Here is a 20,200-nt window from a genome sequence, read left to right on the forward strand (position 1 = left end):
TGCCTCTCTCTCTCTCTGTCTCTCATGAATAAGTAAATAAACTCTTAAAAAAAACAATTTTTCTTTGATTGAACTATAATTAGCATACAGTATTATATTAACCTCAGGTGTACAATATAATGATTCAACATTTCTGTACATTACACAGTGCTCAACACAAGTGTACTCCCAATCTCTTTTATTTCCCCTGCCTCCCTCCATGCCTCCCCTCTGGCAACCACCAGTCTGTTCTGTTTGTTTGTTTCTTAACTTTCACATACAAGTCAAGTCATGTATTTGTCTTTTTCTATCTGACTTGTTCTACTTAGTATTATATTCTCTAGCTCCAACCACATTGTTGCAAATGGCAGTTTGTTCTTTTTTTATAGCCCTCTACTAAAGTTGAAAAGATAAGAATTGTAGAGTGTCTAGTCCAGAAATGAATGTATATGTTTTCAAAAGATTTTATTTGAGAGAGAGAGCGCACACAGGGGAGGGGCAGAGGGAAAAGGAGAGGCAAAGGGAAAATGAGAGGTTCCCTCAGCAGGGAGCCCAATATGGGGCTCAATTCCAGGACCCTGGGATCATGACCTGAGTCAAAGGCGGTTGCTTAACCGACTGAGCCACCCAGGTGCCCCAGAAATAAATGTATATATTCTCTTTTCCAGCCCGAGAATCGCCCTGGAATTACCGAATGCCTGTCATCTCCTCTGAGAGTGTGCGCAGTGTGTAGATGTGAGATGAATTGCTACAGCCATTTTGCCACCTTGAGGGAATCTGGCCATAAGCTGAAGCAGATGCTACTGAAGGTAGAGTGGAGAGGGAGAGAAGTGTGGGTCCTGAATGGTATCATTGAGTTACTGGAACAACCAACCTTGATGCCTGCCATAAGAGTCCATTCATAGAAGTCAATACATCCCCTATTGTTGAAGCCACGTTCTGCTGTGTTTTGTGGAAGATGCAGAGAAGTGCTGCCCAGATTCCCCTTCAAGGATGGACTTGAAGCACAGTTCCAAAGAGTATGGCCTGCTGGCAGCCCCCAGCTGTTCACTTCTCTGGGGTCCGCCTCAGCTGCAGAGGGCCACCTCGCTTGAAGTCGTACCCTTCCTGAGGCAGGCTGCATCCAGTACAAAGGGCTGGCCCTTTCAACCCGAACCTGGGTACTCTCTGATGGGTACCACTCACTCTGCAGCTCTCCCCCAAGCTGGCTGAAGATTGCTTCAACCTGAGTAGCATTTCAACATCTTCCTCTCACCAATCCTGTTCCTGTCCATTCCTAATAAAAATCCCCTCTTCATCAGTTTCTACTTCTCAAAAACACAACCTATGACAAGGTTTCTATCACATCAGTCAAAAGAATCCAAATTGAGATTCCATGGGATAGTTTGAACTTAGTCTTGACTAGAGAGAAAGGGCAATGCATTCATTATCTTATTTTTAACATGGTGTAAATTTTCAAGCATACAAAGAAAAAAAAGAATATAATGAAACCAAATATACCCAGCTTCAACATTATCAATATATGACCCATCTTTATTATCTGAACTCTCTCATATTATTATTATTTTTTTAGATATTTATTTATTTATTTATTTATTTATTTATTTATTTATTTATTCATGAGAGAGAGAGAGAGAGAGGCAGACAGGCAGAGGGAGAGAAGCAGGCTCCATGCAGGGAGCCTGACGCAGGACTCGATCCGGGGTCTCCAGGATCACACCCTGGGCTGAAGGCGGCGCCAAACCGCTGGGCCACTGGGGCTGCCCTCTCATATTATTTTAAAATAAGTCTCAGATATTATATGATTTCATCCATAAATACCACAGTGCACTGATGTTTGCTTTGGGATGCAATGTAGTGCCTTTTGCATTCTCCTCCCAACCCAGTTCCTATATATTGTCTCATCTTCCTCTTTCTACCATCACAGCTTTCAAAAGAGTATTTTAATAGAAGAAAAGGTAATAGTAGTAAGGGATAAAAGGGGCCAGAGAGAATCCTAGAATCCATTCATTCTTTCACTCATCCAACAAACATTTTAGTTCTGTCATCTTAGAGTCTTAGGATGCACAGTGGCTATCCATATTGGAGGTTGTTCCAAAGGTGGTGTAATGATGTCTTTGTCAGGTGAATTAACAGGAAAGCAAAGAGAGAGAGAGAGAGAGAGAGAGAGAGAGAGAGAGAGAGAGAGAAAGGAAGGAGGGAGGAGGGAGGGAAGGAAAGAGGGAGGTATGGAGGGAATGGAAGAGAAGGAAAGGAAGGAAGGAAGGGGGGGAAGGAGAGGGAGGAAAAGAAAGTGTGTAATCTAGTGGTTACAGTGGGAAATATGCATTGTTTTCTACTACACAGAATAAGACAAGATTTACTGCAGAAAGGACTTTAAAGAGGAAATTGAGGTGATTTGTCTAATGTCACATGGCTAGTTAACAGCAGAGGTAGGCATATAACCCAAATGCTGATTCTAAGACCTATATAAAGATTAATGTAAATTCTGATTGTTTCAGACTCTTAAAAATGTGGTTCGAATGATTTTAAATTTGATTAGAAAATATTTTTAGTATTTATTTTTGTCAAGTTATGGTATTTTGGCGTCAAAGGGGGGAAAGTACATTGATTAAAAGGAGGAACGACATGGATCTATGATAATATTAACACTGAATTATTTTTCCCTTAAAAGTTCTGCCTCCATGGCGCAGCTGGCTGGCTCAGTCAGTAGAACATGAGACTATTGATCTTGGGGTTGTAAGTTCCATCTCCATGTAAAAAATGAAATCTTTTAAAAGTTGTCTCCCTCACCAAATAGGAAGTTCCTCAAAAGCAGATTATCTCAGTCATCTTTTTTTAATTACTATTATTATTTATGATAGTCACAGAGAGAGAGAGAGAGAGAGAGAGGCAGAGACATAGGCAGAGGGAGAAGCAGGCTCCATGCAGGGAGCCCAACGTGGGACTCAATCCTAGGTCTCCAGGATCGCGCCCTGGGCCAAAGGCAGGCGCTAAACCGCTGCGCCACCCAGGGATCCCCTTCTCAGTCATCTTTTTATTTTTTTTTTAAATCTTTTTATTTTTGTTTATTTATTTATGATAGTCACACAGAGAGAGAGAGAGAGAGAGAGAGAGAGGAGAGAGAGAGAAGCAGGCTCCATGCATCGGGAGCCCGATGTGGGATTCGATCCCGGGTCGCCAGGATCGCGCCCTGGGCCAAAGGCAGGCGCCAAACCGCTGCGCCACCCAGGGATCCCCTTCTCAGTCATCTTTTTAAAAGATACTTATTTATTTGAGAGAGAGAGAGCGAGCATGAGCATATGTCTGGGGGAATGGGGGATCTCAAGCAGACTCCACTGTGCACAGAGCTTGAGGCAGGGCTCGATCTCATGACCCTGCTTGAGATCATGATCTGAGCGGAAATCAAGAGTCAGATGCTCAACCAACCGAGCTACCCAGGCACCCCTATCTTATTCATCTTTGTATACCCAATGCCCAAGCATAGTGTCTCTCCTGAATGAATGAACAATGAATGAATGGAATTAGGAGGCTGAGATTCCAGAACTAGTCAGTCCTAGATCCTAGTCATTCTAGATTCTAGTCAGTTCTCTACTGACTGCCACTGGCTAACTCTGTAACTTCAGATTAATTTTTGTGGTGCAGTCATTAAAAATGTCATTGATCCTTTTTAATGATAGAGTTGGAAGAAACCTTAAATTGTATCTATCCCAACTACATTATTCAATGGGTTCGTGTAATTACCTGATTATTTGGAACACATACTTATTACCAGTATTTCAAAAATAATACTAATATCTATGCTAGCTTTGTCGTAGTCCTAGAACAAAGACTGAATGAATATTTAAGAGAAATTGCTTGCAATAGATTAGCCTAACTAAGATTGTGTCATGGCATTGCAATGCACTCAATCTTTCTATCTTTGGTTACTGCTTGGAGCAGTTTCTTATTCTGGTCCAGCCATTTAAAACAGAAGAGAGGGCTCACTCACAGGAGGTGATACTTAACCCCTCAGTTCTGGGTAAGTATAAGACATTCACCAGGGGAGAGAGAGCTAACTCTATTTTAAGTGAACTCAGCAGTGCCAGACCAGAACATTCAAACAGTCATCAGAATCCTGTGGCATCTGCTAGGTTACCTTGCTCCTGTCTCTCCTGGACTGGGATTTTCCTAGTGCTTTTCACTTGACAGTGAAGGTCTTGAAAGTGAATTTGCTTTTACCTTATTAACACCCTGCAGCAGATTTTGGGAATGGAGGGAGGTAGTGAGCATTTCAAGACTTCATGTCCCCTCCTAGCCCTGACACTAATTGTGTGACTTTCAGTTCGTTGCTTCTCTGGATCCAAGTTTCCTTACTTGCTTGTATCATCAAGAGCTTAACTAACATTATTCTCTCTAAAGTTCTTTTCACTTCTAATATTCTGTGAAATGTTTTTGTTGTAAGGATAAACGTTTTTGTGTTAAGGATGAACCCTCGGTTCCACTGGTCTTCTGTTTTGTTTTGTTTTCCCAGGTTAGCTTTCTTCCTTCCATCATTTATTATCTCCGTGTTTCTGAGAGCAGAGCCTGGGTGGTGTTCGTCCTGCTAGCACAGTACCCAAGCAGGTAAGTGGACTTCAAGCACAATATTCCATCTTTGGAGGAGCTCACCCTTCAGAGGAAAAGTACCAAGTATCATTAATCTCTTGATTGAAAGCTGAGGATACAACACATAGGAAAACTGGCACCAGCTTTTCCTAACCACTTACCAGTTACAACAGGAAAGAAGGCAGCGCTTGGAATCGTTAACAGTCATCGAGCGACTCATTGCGCCAGGGCTTTCCATGCATTATCTCAAGTGACGCACACACCAGCCCCGGGTTCTGAGCACTAGCGCCATCTGTTTCACAGAGAAACGGGCACAGAGAGGCTAAGTAACCTGCCAAGGTAACATCCTTACAAGTGAGAAGCAGCAGCATTCCAGACTAGACATCACAACCTCGGATGTGCTCCGGAGCTCTCCACTGACCAGAAAAAAAAATAAAAAAAAAATCGGAAAAATCACAACCTTGTGTTCGACACAGAGGGAGCACAGGCGAGTGACTGCAGACGCTGGCAAACCAGCTTGAAAAACAAAAACAAAAAAGAACTCTTCCAAGGTGGACTACACAGCCATTAAGGACAGCAGGGGGGGGAAAGAACCCGGGAGAGAGATCTGGAGCGCGCCCGGATCCCGGGGAGACCGAGGAAGAGGCCGGAAGTGATGCCACTAGCAAGAGGCGGACGCTAGGGTGCGACTACCGGACCGAGCGGAATTTCGGGCCGGAAGTGATGCACAGGAAGTTACGCCCTGGAGGCGGTACCTGGTGGTGGAGGGCGTCGCGATGGGCGGGGCGGAGCGTCTGTGGTCATCCTGGAGCCTTGCACCGCGGGCAGGTAACGGTCGGGCCAACTTGGACCGGGTCAAGGGTGAAAGTTGTTGTTGGTGGCCCAGGTAGCTCGTGCAGGGAGAGGTGGGTCTCGCATTAGGCTGGAGGAAAGACTCCTTGGCGTGGGATTCCCTGGGGAGGGAGGGGTGCGAGGAACTTTGGGAACGGGGTCGTGAGGACCGAGGTCGTCGAGGAAACACAGGTTGGGATTTCCAGGAATCGGTCACGGCCGGGAGCCTTGGCGCTTTAGGGTGAGAAGTGGACCCTGGGCATTGAGACGAGCCGACCTAGAGTTCATTACTTACTTACTCCGACCTTCCCCCCGCCCCCCGCTTCTGTTCTGCCAACAGGGGGACAGGTACTTCATCTCTTAATCCAGGACAGTGCCTTGCCACTACTCACTATTAGGGATTCTTTAGATGTTGTCGAGTGAATACATTATTTAATATGAACGTACGGACCAGATTCTCGCTCAGCAAGGAGAACTTCTCCCGAACTTGAGGATCCCTACCTGACTGTAGAAGGGACTTCAACTTAATCTGCTAACCAGTGATGTGTGAGGATGCTGAGGGAGTACAGATGCAGGCATTGCTGTTGTTCTATGAGGTCATTGAAATTTAGGAAATTGCCTTCATACTTTTCGATGGTGCGGGTAGAGGATAAGGCTATTAATTCAGCATCTTTCAGATTCCTTTACTTTTCTGGGAAGAACTTCCAGGTAATGATGGGGAGGAATGATAAGCTGCAGTTTAGCACTGAGCTTCTAATTAGTGTTCTGAGCGCTTTCTTTCCAGCAATATGAACTGACTTTCTATTTCCTTCATGTTTTCTTATGTTGGGGTACTTCTTATATTTGAGAGGTAAATAAGAATGATTTCATAACAAAGATGAAAATATTAATTTATAAAAATCCAGTCAGAGGTTTCATCTGGTGTGTTCACATAACATAAACTCCTTACACAGGCTTGTAGGAGGCCTCCAAAAGAATGAATCCTTGAAGATTAAATTGTCTCCTTTATAAAATACTTGTTTAGGTGTCTTAAATGTGATGAAGAGTGGGCATAGACCTAAAGGACAGGTGCTGTAACCAGATTGGTTTTGATTGTCAAGTGGAAAAAAGTGCAAACGACAGACACATCAGGCTGTGTAATGGGATCTGGGCATGAATCATTATCTGGATGCAGTGATTTTGTGTATGGGCTTTGTGCTATCTAATGAGATAGTAGCTCCTAAGAGGTTCTAGAATCTTTTTTAGAGTGGATATAATGGAGTAGGAAAATCCGAATTTGTGCCTTTGTTTGTTTGTTTTTACAAAGAAGAAACTAGTAAGCATTTTTAGATTTAAAAATGCAAGGGGCACCTGGCTGGCTCATTCTGTGAGCATTTGACTTGTGATCTCAGGGTTGTGGGTTCGAGCCCTGCATTGGATGTAGAGATTGCTTAAAAATAAAATCTTTAAAGATGAAAAATCCAAGAAATTTAAAAAGATAGTTTGAAAAAACCCAGAAAGTAGGCATGTAAATACATTATTGTAATCACTTAAATTTTAAGTTTGCCTGCCTTTAAAATTTGTTTTCTCAATTTCTGGAAAGTGTTGGTATTCAAATCATTCCCATTTTTACATGCTCTTACTATAGTGCCACCTTTAGAATGCATATAAATATGGTACAAAACAGTGTTTTGAGATCTTCCAGATTCTGTTAATAGTGATGTCTTACTTAAAAATAAGTTATATTTCTGTTACCTCATTCTGCTGTTCAATGTCATATCCACTAATTTTGCATATCTAAATGTCTATATTCATAATAGTAACTATTATAACAATTATTCATAATAAGTTAGTATCCAAGTGGTAACTTAGATATGTGCATTGACATTCTTGAGGTTTTCAGTTTTGCAGAACACTGATATCTATGGACTCTAACATGGACTTCATTTAAAGAAATCCACGGATCATTAATGGACAAAAACATGAATCAGTTTATGTTGTGGCATACAAATCCTAGCACTTTGGGAAAGGTAAGTTGTTGACTATGTTTTATGTTAGGTGAGAAATAGGACAGCCTTGGATTGGTCTAGGAAATTGTAGGATTGTGATTGAAAAATACAGAATGAATCTTCAAATTATGTTTTAATCTGGACCTTCCAAAAAGGTTTGTTCTGTATATACGAGGTAATTATAACTATTTCTCTGTAAAATTGATGAGAAGTTGAGGAGATTGACAAGTTATGTTACTCCTGGAAGATCACCGTTCTGCCTCTTTCTGTAAGAGATCTTCTTGCAACACCACTCCATACTCGAGTAGAATATATCAACGTGTGGATACCCCTGTAGGAACGGGACTCCAGATAGTTCTTTAAGTCATTTTATTATCCAAGTTTGGCTCTGGGATAATATATGTATAAAATCTTCTGGCCAGTTTTACTTTATATGTTAGGTTAAAGCAAGAAATGAAGTTTAAAAAATGGCTTCTTCCTCCTTTTATCTTGCTTTATTTATGCTATCTTCCTTTCTTTTCTTTTAAAAAATTACAGGATTCATTCTCCAGCCCCTTTATCTTTCTGTCCTCGGGAAATTTCTCTCTCTCTCTTTTTTTTCCTATTTTATCTTAGGAGTTTGTTAACTTGCAGATCTTTAACTTCTAACTTTGTGATATTGTTTGGGACCTTTTAATCACTTAGCATTAATACTTATAGTTTTTCTTAGTCTCCTTTGTAGAGACAATGGCTTCTTGTTTAGAATCTGCTCAATTCCAAAACCAGTCAGCACTTCAGGGAATTCTTTCAGATATATTTGTGGCCACACACAAAAATTTGTATATAAGATACCATTGCCATATTATTTAAAAATAAGAAACAAACAAACTAGGGATAACCTAAACATCCCTCAGTGAAGGTCTGGTTAAATAACTGCCTTCATGCAATGTAGTACTTTGTACCTCTTAGAAAGAATGAAGCAAATCCATCGGCAAAGGTGTGGTAAAATCTCTGATATATTGTTAACTGAGAAAAACAGTAGAATTATATGTAGTGTGTTTCCATTTGTGTTTTTAAAAGGTTTTATATGTACATGCAAAATTTCCTCAGAATCTGTGTGAGGAACTATAGATAGGTACCCCTGGTCAGTGAGCCTATAGGTCTCTAATGGGAAGATGACTCATATTTTTTCTATGTACTCTTTCTGGTGGATTGACTTTTTAACTATGAACATGTTTTTATAATACTGGGAAACATTAAATGACGAGGCTTTAAGCTAATTTAAGAATTATGGGAGCCTACAACTCTTCCTTAGGACATTTGTCCTTAGAATTATTTGCACTATTCAGTGGGAATGGGGTTATGTAAGTGAGTGAAGTTTTTGTCAGAGCTGCATGGGAGGTTTGGGGACATTATAATAGGTTTTTAACCTTGACATTAGATTATTATTCTTATGAATAAACTAAGTGCTTAGTGCTTCTGAATTTAATACTCCTATGTAATTGTAGCATGTTACTGGCCTCCCCAGGTAATATGGATATTATCTTTGTTTGCAAGCTAGGTTTATATTGTGTTGGCATGGTCCTTCTGAGCCTCTCAGTATTACTGAAAGTGATGGACTTTGTTTTATTTGAATTGCTATTTAGGGACTCTTTAAATAAGTCTTAGTTATTTTTTCACTTTGTTCTTGATGTTTAGAGCTGGCTTAACGCATTTCAAAGAATGGCTTATTCTCTTTGTTAGCAAAATCAGCAAACCAGTAAGATTCTTTAGATATATATGTATAATCTCATTCTGTATTGAGGATAATACTTGAAGTAGCTGATTACTTGCCATGGGACTCAGCAAAAATTTCTTGTGGTTTTTACTTCTCTAGCTGTCTTTGCCTTTCCACATTTTTGTTGTCAGAAATTTGGAATAATATAATAGGTAAATATAAGAATACAAGAAATTTAAAGATATAGTAATCTTCATTCATTATTCATTCATTCATTAGTAATGGGATTTTTATTTGAAACTTGCTTGAGAATAAGCTTTGTAAGATACATACCTTTATAATACCTGATTGTATATCTTGTTAAAATCAAAATTAAGGCCACTTACCTGGGAGCTGAATAATGGAATAGAACAGATTATGGTATGCCTGGGGTTACATATATATTACATATATATTTTGGCAGAGTATTTTGTATATAATCATTTAAGTTAAGTGATGCTTTGCTCCTCAAGATCCTTGGGATTAATCACTACAAGCCACAAAGTGGTAATCACTGGGCAGGATGCCTAGAGTGGGACACCTTTTTCTTGCTAAGAGAATGAATAGCAAGCAATGAATCCAAGGGTAGATTATATTTTCCAGAGTCAAGATGAATATGGTAAAGGTAACATATAGAGAGAGATAAATAAGCACATAAACATAAAAGTTACATGTAACAAAGAGTTGGGGAAGATACATGTATATGTGTATGTGTCTATGCGTGTAAATATATATTTATAAAATGTGTGTGCATATATATATATATATATATATATATATATATATATATATATATTGTTTTATACATAATATATATAAAATTTTCTGGAAAACCAAAAGTTCCAGATAGGAAGATAACCAGTTAGCACAGGAGGAAAAAAAAGTCAGAATTTTGAGACCTTAGAGGTGGGACTGTCATGGTCTAATTCATGATTATGAGAGCAGCTTAGGGAATTTTGGGTGTTTTAAGATCATTCACAGGTTCAAGTGATAGGAAGTTAGATAAAAGCCTGAGAGAAAATTAAAATGTAACAAACACATCAGATTATGGTTGAGGGTACCTTTTAAGATGCTGTTCTATGGTATTTTGGGGGGAGGGGAGGAGAAAAGAAGGGAGAACTCAAAAATGTATTGCTCTTCAATTTGAATTTGAGCTAGGACCACAAGTCTTTCCTAATTTTCCAGTGGTGTATGACCAAGATGGATGAATTAGATCAATTAATTAATAAAGCATTATTCTACAGAAACTGATTTGATTATTAGATAAACCTCAAAGAATAAGATAACCCTTTTTAACCAGTTTTGTGATTATGTAAAAGGATAACTGTGATGATCTAGACTGAGGACTGGAACCATTTTGTTCAGAAAATAAGACTTTGGAAGAGTTGGGAAAACTGTAGGAAGCATACACGTTGTCTTTTATTTGAGGCCAAATGAGAGAAGGTATAGAACTAGTCAGCAGGGGCACAGGTTCTGTCCAGAGGCAGTGAACTTTGGGTCATTAGGGGTGCTTAAGCAGGGTTTGAACATCAGGAATGTTGTAGAGAGGATTTCTCATTGTGTAAGAGATTGTACTAGATTATTGTAAAAGTTCCTTTCAAATTCTAAAATTTTTTTATATTGCAGTGAAGTATTATGAGTACACATTCTGTTACCCCTGTCTTTAAATATTGATAGCTAACTTACCCACTCATCATTTATCCACCAACCTCAACTTAACCTATAACCAGGAAGTAAATTTAAAAATTACCCGAGTTCCTAAAGTATAAGACACAAAACCCATATGCTTTTTCTTAGGTCCTTACTCTGTTTATTGACTTTTTTAAAAGATAGTTCTAATAAGCTTAATTAACTGGTACCTAACTCCACAGTATACTAGAAGCAGCAAATTGTGAATAGGCCAAATGCTAGTGTAAGCTTAATATATATTAATGCTAATAGTGGCATTGGCATGCTTAAGCAACCTTTTTTTTATTATACAAGTGATCCATGTCCACTTGACAAAAAATAGAATGTAGAAACATATAAAATATACACTTAAATATCACCAAAGAGAAATAGTTACCTATAGTCCCCTACCACTGTTAATATTTTAGTGGCATGCTTTATATTAAACTGCTTTAACAGTCCTGCAGGATGGTACTTCTGAGTAGCGACTGCTGAAACTGATTCTACGTTACTTTTGTTTGGAAAGTTAAATTAGTCACTATACTTTCTAATCAGAATATGCAGTGAAAGACTGGGACATGGCACAATGCTGATTTGAAGACAGCCTTAGTCCTGGTCAATTTTGTTGCATTGATAACCAGTTTTGTAGAATAGTGGGCAGAGGTTGGTATTCTGGAGCCAAAGGGCCTAAGTTTGAATCCTCATTCTACTATTTACTAGCCGGGTAAATTCTCAGAATTTCTTAATTTCTATGTGCTTCAGTTTCTTCTCTTGTAAATTGAGGATAATAATATCAAATTCATGGGATTGTTGTAAGGATTATGTAATCTACATAAAATGCTTAGAGTGGTGCCCAGCACAAAGTATAAATGCAGTACATATTAGTTGCTATTATTATTTTTAATTTTTAAAAATATTTATTTTTTTAGAGAGAGATAGTATGAGTAGGGGGAGGGGCAGAGGAAGAGAATCCCCAAGCATACTTCCCACTGAGCACAGAGCCCAATGTGAGCTCAGTCTCAGGACCCATGAGATCACAACCTGAGCTAAAAGCAATAGTTGATCTCCCAACCGACTGAGCTACCCAGGTGCCCCATTATTATTAATCTTTAAAAATTTAAAGTTTTCTTGGAAGAAACGTTTATAGGAGTACATAAAATAAAAAGAAACAAGTCAGAATGAGCTCAAAAGTAGACAGATTTATTATATATATTTCATAAAAACCTGCAAAGTGGTCTGATTTTTCCATTATGAGGCTTTGTTGACTTTTCTCCCTTGCTAAATATTTTCAAACCATAATATTCCTAGTTCAATTTCTTTCTCTAACCCACAAAGTCAACTTTATTTTATGCTGTCTCTTCCAACAACTATTTGGCCGTGCCTTCAAAGATTGAAAGCCCTTTAAGGCAATCAAATATCATGGATAGTGACTAGAGAGATTCAGGAAATTATCATTAAATCAGTTTCTCTGATTATAGTCCAAGATGGTTTTGTAAGAAGTTTAAATTCTGCCATTTAAAGTGAATATTAATCAAATAGATAAGCCAATAAACATAATAAGCCATTCCATACATCTGTCTTTTAAAGTCTTTGTTTCCTTTTTCTTCTTTATTTCATTTTGGTTTTCCATTTCTATTCTTTTAGCATAGTATCTGGTAGTCTGATTAATTATTGGCCAAAGAGTTAAAGCTTTTCAAAACCCTTAAAATATTTTATTAGACGTGCTGGTAGAATTTTTTTGTGTGTTTTCTTTTGTTTTAAAGCATCAAGTACAAGTTTTTGAAGACCCTGAGGCCTACCACCATTATGCATTCAAGATTGAGTTTGAATAACTTCATCAAGACTTAGATCCTCTTCAAAAGCCTCAAGTCTCATCTGCATTAAAGCTCTCCATTGAACCCTCTCACAAAAGTAAAAGCTTACAGGGACTAAAATCCACTAATAGATTCCATTTTATATTCTTTCCTCTGATTTCTCTTCAGTTTCCTTGGCCTTAGGGTCTTTCATATTGCTTATGTTCTTTTAGATTGGAGCCAAAGAAACAGTGCCTGCCAAAAGAATGTATGTCCTGTGGCCATAAGTTTTCATCAGTAGAAAAGCATAAACTTGGTGTGATGAGTTTACAGTCAGGTCTTTTGCTGTATCTTATAAAAACTTGAATCAACAATAAGAAATGAGAATGAATTGATCAAGTTATACCGTGAGTGGTTTAGAGAAAAGAACCCTCCACCCAAAAGTTAATGGTTCTTATCTGCCTGGGAAAGTCACATAACCTCTCTGGACCTTAATTTCATCTGTAAAGTAAATCTAGTCTTATTCCCCTGCCTACCTCACAGGGTTGTTGTGAGGGTCAAAAGAAATAATACATATAAAAAGAACTTTTCTGTAAAATGTGTAGTATAGACATAAGAGTCCTGTTACACTTTATGCCCTCAGTTCTTGGGCCTGGCAAGGTAGATGGTGTAAGCACACTGAAAGGAGGCAATGTATCCAGGTTGGATACATGGGAACAAGGCTGTGTTAATTTTTTTTGTGTGTGTGTGTGTTAATTTTTGTTTTCTCTGAACACAGGGAGTACTCTTGTGGACTGATCCTAAGAAGGAAGAAGACTGTACATTTCTCTAATATTTTAAGTTAGCATTTATAATGCTCTAGAGCAGTTATATATTGTAATTGTACTTATGGCTTGCAACATTTGTTTACTAAGTTGTGACCTGCATTTTTTTTTAAATGAAGGAGCATAGAGCAGAACATTTCACACCGCATCCTACGTGGTAAGAGTAAGTATGTTTCAGTTATATGTGTGTGTGAGTGTGTGTGTGTGTTTATATTTGTGTCATTAAATAAAGTGCATTTTTTTCCCCTATCAGTTGCAGTCGCTGATCCAGGTGTATTATTTTAGCACTAATGCTTTCCTTCTCATTTGGGTTCTTAGGAGACTTTCTTTTCACTTCATACCACTACTACTTGTGACAAAGGAATTGACAGTTAATATCAGTTTGACTTTTGGTCTAGTTAATGAGATTTTAAATTTCTGACACAGAGAAGGCCCCTAGGCCTCTGGGTATTTTATTTAGTACCCTAATACCATTCACTTTGACACCCAGACTATTAAAGCATGTAAGGTTGGTTCAACCTCATACTAGTAGAAAGATTATATCAAATGTTTTTCCTTTAAATTTTTCTTTTGCTTTTATCTCTCTGACCTAATGGGAAAAAAAAACCAACAACTCTCATTTAGTTTAGCAATATTTGAGGACTCTGGAACATGGCTATAGAGAATATAGTTAGCATGACTAGGAATTTAATGGTCTCTAGAAGAGAAAATATTTTCTTTCTCTAAGTAACTGAATTTATCTTTAATGATTTAAGATAAATAAGTCATTGATATTAACTTATTCAACTGCTTTCCTAAAAAAAAGATATCTGCCTTTTTGGTGATAGCATTGGTTAGGAATAAGTGGCTTTTATAGTATCCATAAATGATAGGGAATGGCTACTTCTAGGGGTTATACATTCCAATTCAGTGGTAAAGAACTAATTCTTCAGTGCTGTAGTGTACTGAAAATTTGTATTTGGTGCCTTGGGATTACTTACATAAGCTTTGATGGAATGCTATAGAAAATATTGATGTTCCCTGCTTACAGAGATTATCTAAATCTATATAGTACTCGCAACATGAATATACCAGAAGATTTAAGATGTAGAATCTAGCTGCTTCATTTTTCTGAACAGCCATAGCCAAGTTGCATTCGTTGGTGGAACCAGAACAAATTGCATAAATTGTGCAAACTGAGGCTCTTTTGTGCATGACAATTGGCAATGATGGCATAAAGCCGTATCAGCATATATGATCAGCTTTTTTCTTATTCCTCCCCCCAAAAGGAACCACATTGATATCTTATCTCAGTGAAGAAGATAGGATCTGTCTACCAAAAGGGTTAAGAAGAGTAGTTAGGCAACCTCAGCTATTATTGACTTCATTCTCAATTCTGTGGTATAATCCATCCATCAAATTCTGTCTTTTCTACCTCCTAAGTATCTTTCAAGCTATCCATGACTTTCTATTTCCACATCTGCTACTCTTATTTACACTAGCATTATTTTTGCCTGCACTTCAATAGCTGCCAACTGGCCTCCTGTACTCACTCCTTCCTCCTCTAAGCTCATTGCTTTAGAGTCATCTTTAAAAAATATAATTCTCATCTTCTTGGGCTCCTGCTTTAAACTGTTGGTATCTTATTGCCCTTAGAATTCAACCCGAACTCTTTAGACACTCTTCTTTGCCTACTTAGCTCCAGCCTCAGTAGTCTTCAATTCCCTAAATATGCCTATTTTTTTTTCCTTCAGGGATTTTTGCAGGCACTTTTTGCTTGAAGTGTTCTTTGTCCCTCTCATCCCTCTTCACTTAACTCACTCCTACGTACTTTTCCAATTTTACTTTCATTATTTTTTCTTCGAAGAAGCCTTCCCCTATTGCCCAGACCAGATTAGACCTCCCTCCCTCAATTTTCTTTCCACAATCACCCAATTCTTCTCATATGCAGTATAGTTGTAATTATTTGCTTAGTCATTTGTTAATATTCTCACCCACAAGACTAAAGCTTGGACTGATGTGTCTTTTATTTAGCACCATATGCCCAGTGCTTAGGAAAATCCTAGTAAATAATTTGGACTCAATAAATATTTGCAGATTAATGCTTCCCACAGTTACCACTCTTTTCATTTAGACATTTCAGGTACTTACGTTCTTCTAGGTTTTGTAACTTCTCTTTAGAACCTTCCAGTTGCTTCTCATCTCATTCTGTTTATAAGCCAAAGTCCTTATGATGGTCTCCAGGGCCTTACCTGATCTGCCTTTGCTTTCCCTTTATCTCTAGATCATCCGACAGTCAGCCCCAGTCACTCTGGTCTCCTAGCTGATCCCCAGAAATGCAGAGCTCTCATCTGTCTTGGGAATTTTGTGCTTGATATTCCCTGTGCCTGGGATGCTCTTTCCTTAGGTATCCGTGTGGTTTGATCCCCCATCTTCAGATCCTTCCAGTCATGATTTGTCATGTCAGTAAGGTGGGCCTTCTCTGACCATCTTATTTAAAATTGTAACTTTATCACAAAGTTGGCATTCCTTTCGCATTCCCCTTGGCATTCCTTTTCCCCTTCCCTGCTTTATTTTTCCCATAATCCTTACCTCTGAATGACATACTATTCACCATTGTTTCCCCTAGCACCCAGAACAGTGCCTGACACATGGTAGGCACTTAGAACATATTTAGTGAATAAATGAATGTAACTTGTACTCACAGGTGCATATTTGGACAGACTTATAATTTGAATTATTGGGACCTAAGGTTTTTATTTTATTTTATTTTTTTAAAAGATTTATTCATTTATTCATTCAGAGAGAGCGAGAGAGAGGCAGAGACACAGGCAGAGGGAGAAGCAGGCTCCATGCAGGAAGCCCGATGTGGGACTCGATCCCCGGTCTCTAGGATCACACCCCGGGCTGCAGGCGGCGCTAAACCGCTGCGCCACCGGTGCTGCCCAGGACCTAAGGTTTTTAAATGATTTTTTAAAATGAGTTAATTTTATATCTTTTTTTTAAAAGATTTTTTATTTATTTATTAATGAGAAACAGGGAGAGAGAGAGAGAGAGGGAGGGAGGCAGAGGGAGAGGCAGGCTCCATGCAGGGAGCCCGATGTGGGACTCGATCCCGGGGAGTTAATTTTATATCTTACACTGTTATAAAAAATACTTGAAGTGGCCTCTAAAACTGCATATGATACAACGAGTTGCCATGAAGAGAACAAAACAAAGAGAATGTATAGTAACATTAAATTGAGTAAAATTAAGACGTAGACTATCTCCCATGGTGGCTAAGGGCAGGTTGTAAATTTGATTCATTAAATAATTTACTTGCTCAGAAATAATCTTTGGATGAGAATCATGTACTTTATTCTATGGCACAGGTCATCACAGACATTTGAGTCTTACATGGAAACCTAGAAAACCTATTTGATTTAACTATAGGAAGTCATGAAATTACTCTTCTTTCTACAATAGTTCTTTTTAGAACTTGCTACCTGTTTTAGGAGATTCTCTATTGTTATAAAACACGAATAGTCTATCCATAATAAAGCCTCTGCTTCATCTGAGAAGTGACAGTCACAGCTACTAGCCACTACTTAGGTGCAGGACATTTCTAAGGTTGATTCAAACTTAGTGATGAAATATTTTGAAAGTCCACTGTCAAAGATACCAACCAGGATATTAATTATTCTAGCTTCCCCGACTCTAATCACAAGATAATATGAGATTCCAGTGGTTGTGGCCTCCTTTTTGAAGTAGAGAATTGGCAACTTAGAGACAAGAGTTTTCATCCTGCAGGATATATAGACATCAAATCGTTATATCCTACACTTTAACCAATGCATGGTTATATTCAATAATATCTCAATAAAACTGGAAATCCAGAAGTTTTATCCAATCAGTAACTGAGGTAGGATTGGGAGTAAAGCAGGTGAATTAGACTTCAAGAAATATCAGGAATATAGTAACCAAAATGAGAGCTACTTTGTGTGTGTGTGAGGTTAAATGGGAAATTGTACAGTATGTGCCTTTGTGCTCATGGGATATATACTTCCCTAATTCTGTTTTGTCTTTTTGTCACTTAAAACTGAGCCTGAAAATTGTGGAGATCCTTCTATCTCTGGAGGTCAGAAATAAAGCAGGGGATGTGGGTGGGCATGGACTGCAGGCCTTGTAGTGAACTGCAGTACTTCATTAAGCAAAGCTGGATTTTGAAGCAAAAGATGAGACTATTTAGCTAGGTGGGGGTTCCACTGGCAAAATGTGCTCTTCTTTGACTTTTCATTTTTTACCTTTCTCTTTTCTTTCTCTGATCTGGAGATAAACAGTACTTTCGAAGTAAAATCTCCTGTCCTGGCCTATTTTTTAGGATTGTAAGAAGCGATGTGAGTAACATCAGACTTTTAGAGAAATAATGAAAATATGTGTTTTTTAAAAAACCATTTATGTATTTAAGAAAATCATGTATGTTTTATATATCTCAAAGAAAGAATATGAGGAGACATAATAAGAATGCCACAGAACCATTAAAATGGACAATTCTTATCAAGGAAAAGTGATCTTTACCAAAGCATTATGTAGAACATGTTGCTGATTAATGATCGTATTGGGGTATATTTAATATATAAATCTACATTACTCTAGCAAAAATATTTTAATTGAATTTTCTTTACATATTTTATTTATTTTTGGAACTTTATATTCATTTTTAAAGAAATCAGCTTTTCATTTTGACATTTGATGAGTAACATAAAACCTGAGAACAGATAGAACTACAGTGTAATCATATCCTCCAGCATACAATGGTGTAGAAGCAGAAAGATCTTGTTTTCAGTAAGTGTTGAAGTGGCAGAAAGAAAATATCCTCCAACTTCTTTGCTGACACAAATTTTGCTACAGTGAGAACAAAGAATATGTCCACGCTTTTGACTCCATATTTTCCGGATGATGTTAGTCAGAAGGCCTGACACGGCTAAAAGAGACTCTGCAATCCAAAAGGGTTCTGAATTGGGGATCCCTGGGTGGCTCAGCGGTTTAGCACCTGCCTTTGGCCCAGGGCGCGATCCTGGAAACCCGGGATCGAGTCCCACGTTGGGCTCCCAGCACGGAGCCTGCTTCTCTCTCTGCCTGTGTCTCTGCCTCTCTCTCTCTCTCTCGGTCTATCATAAATAAATAAGTAAATCTTTAAAAAAAAAAGAACAAAAAGGTTCTGAATTGACAGAAGTTTGGGAAATCTTGCATTTTTTAAAAATTAATAATGCAAGTTAGTACTTCTTCAAACTTCTGTGTGGCTAGAACCCTTTTTTTGCCCAGAAAATCTTAATACTCCTTGGAATTGTGTTTCAGGAAATGCTGTTCTAGGTTTAAAAATAAATTTAAGGGGATCCCTGGGTGGCTCAGCGGTTTGGCGCCTGCCTTCGGCCCAGGGCGTGATCCTGGAGACCCGGGACCGAGTCCCACATCAGGCTTCCTGCATGGAACCTGCTTCTCCCTCTGCCTGTGTCTCTGCCTCTCTCTCTCTCTCTCTCTCTCTCTCCCTCTGTGTGTGTGTCTCATGAATAAATAAATAAAATCTTTAAAAAAAATTAAAACATATACACACATGTTTAATATATTCTTCAACAATATTTGATATATTTTAAAATGAAGTAAGTACTGATTATCAATAAAATTTTTATCCAATATCCCTTGGTGAATATAAATGTTAAAATTATTCCAAAATTGGTACATATGTATTAAATTGAATGTGTCATCAATACATAATTTATACAGTATCGAGATAAATAATCATTTAACTTTTCTGGAAATACGTTATTTGGCCTCCAGTATATCATACCCTTCAGGCTTTCCTCCTACTTCTAACTATTCCTTCTAGTTTTCTCCTCTTTTTTTTTTTTTGACCTCTAAAAACTGGAGTGCCCTAGAGCTCAGTCCTAAAACCTCATGTTTTTTCTATCTAGACTCATTTCTCTTGATGATCTTATACTCTTGAGGCTCTAATACCATCTTTACTTGAAAACCTTTATCTCTAGCTTGGACCTCTCTTCTGACTACCAGACTTGTACATTCAGTTGCCAACATTTCCATTTGTATCCCTAATATTCATCTCAAACTTAACATGTTCAAAATTTAACTACTAATCTTCCAATCAAACTTTTTAGTTTTTCCATCCCAGTAACGGTGAAATATTTTGTTAAGGATTTTTGCATCAGTATTCATCAGAGGTATTGGTGTGTGGTATTCTTAAGGTATCTTTGTCTCATTTTAGTATTGGGAATGCTGACTTCATGAGTCTACAATTTTTTGGAAGAGTTTGAAGATTGGTGTTCATTCTTTTAAGTATTTGGTAAAATTCTTCAGGGAAGCGATCTTGTCCTAGATTTTTCTCTGTTGGGAGGTTTATGATTACTGATTTAATGTCCTTACTAATTATAGGAGTGTTCAGATTTTCTTCTTCAAGATTCAGCCTTGATAAAGTTATGTGTTTCTAGAAATTTATCCATTTCTTTTTTTCTTTCTTCTTTCTTTTCTTTTCTTTTCTTTTCTTTTTTGGTGCAAAATGGTGGTTTTATAAAAGCCACCCATCTGGGGACAGGTTATCAAATTTGTTGTTGGTGGTCTATTAAAGCCCCCATCTAGGGACAGTATCCAGTTTGTTGGTGTATGATTGTTCACAGCACTCTTCTGATTTTTTTTTTTTTTTTTGGTAGGAGTCGTGGTGCTCTTTTTAAATTTTTTGTTGTTTGAGTCTTTCTTTTAAAATATTTTACTTATTTAAGAGAGAGAGAAAATGAGTGGTGGGGAGGGGCGGGGGGGTGCAGAGAG

General features: G+C 38.0%; 1 protein-coding gene and 1 long non-coding RNA gene across 4 annotated transcripts in view; one reads left to right on the forward strand and one right to left on the reverse strand.

Moving 5' to 3' along the window:
- Nucleotides 1-427: 427 nt before the first annotated feature.
- Nucleotides 428-5,212, reverse strand: LOC129498874 (uncharacterized). The gene is made up of 2 exons (XR_008662224.1): nucleotides 4,728-5,212; nucleotides 428-4,630 (listed from the first exon to the last, which is right to left on the reverse strand). It is a non-coding gene; the product is annotated as an uncharacterized LOC129498874 (long non-coding RNA).
- Nucleotides 5,213-5,336: 124 nt separating this feature from the next.
- MAP3K13 (mitogen-activated protein kinase kinase kinase 13) overlaps nucleotides 5,337-20,200 on the forward strand; it is a 168,347-nt gene continuing 153,483 nt past the window's right edge. For 2 of the 3 annotated variants that reach the window (XM_055307722.1, XM_055307726.1), the window contains exons 1-3: nucleotides 5,337-5,394; nucleotides 7,280-7,406; nucleotides 13,525-13,568. The gene's annotated coding sequence lies outside the window, so the exon portion shown is untranslated. The other variant, XM_055307724.1, reaches the window with a different exon arrangement.

The sequence above is a fragment of the Nyctereutes procyonoides genome, unplaced genomic scaffold, assembly GCF_905146905.1.
Source record: "Nyctereutes procyonoides isolate TBG_1078 unplaced genomic scaffold, NYPRO_anot_genome, whole genome shotgun sequence".
Lineage (NCBI taxonomy): Eukaryota > Metazoa > Chordata > Mammalia > Carnivora > Canidae > Nyctereutes > Nyctereutes procyonoides.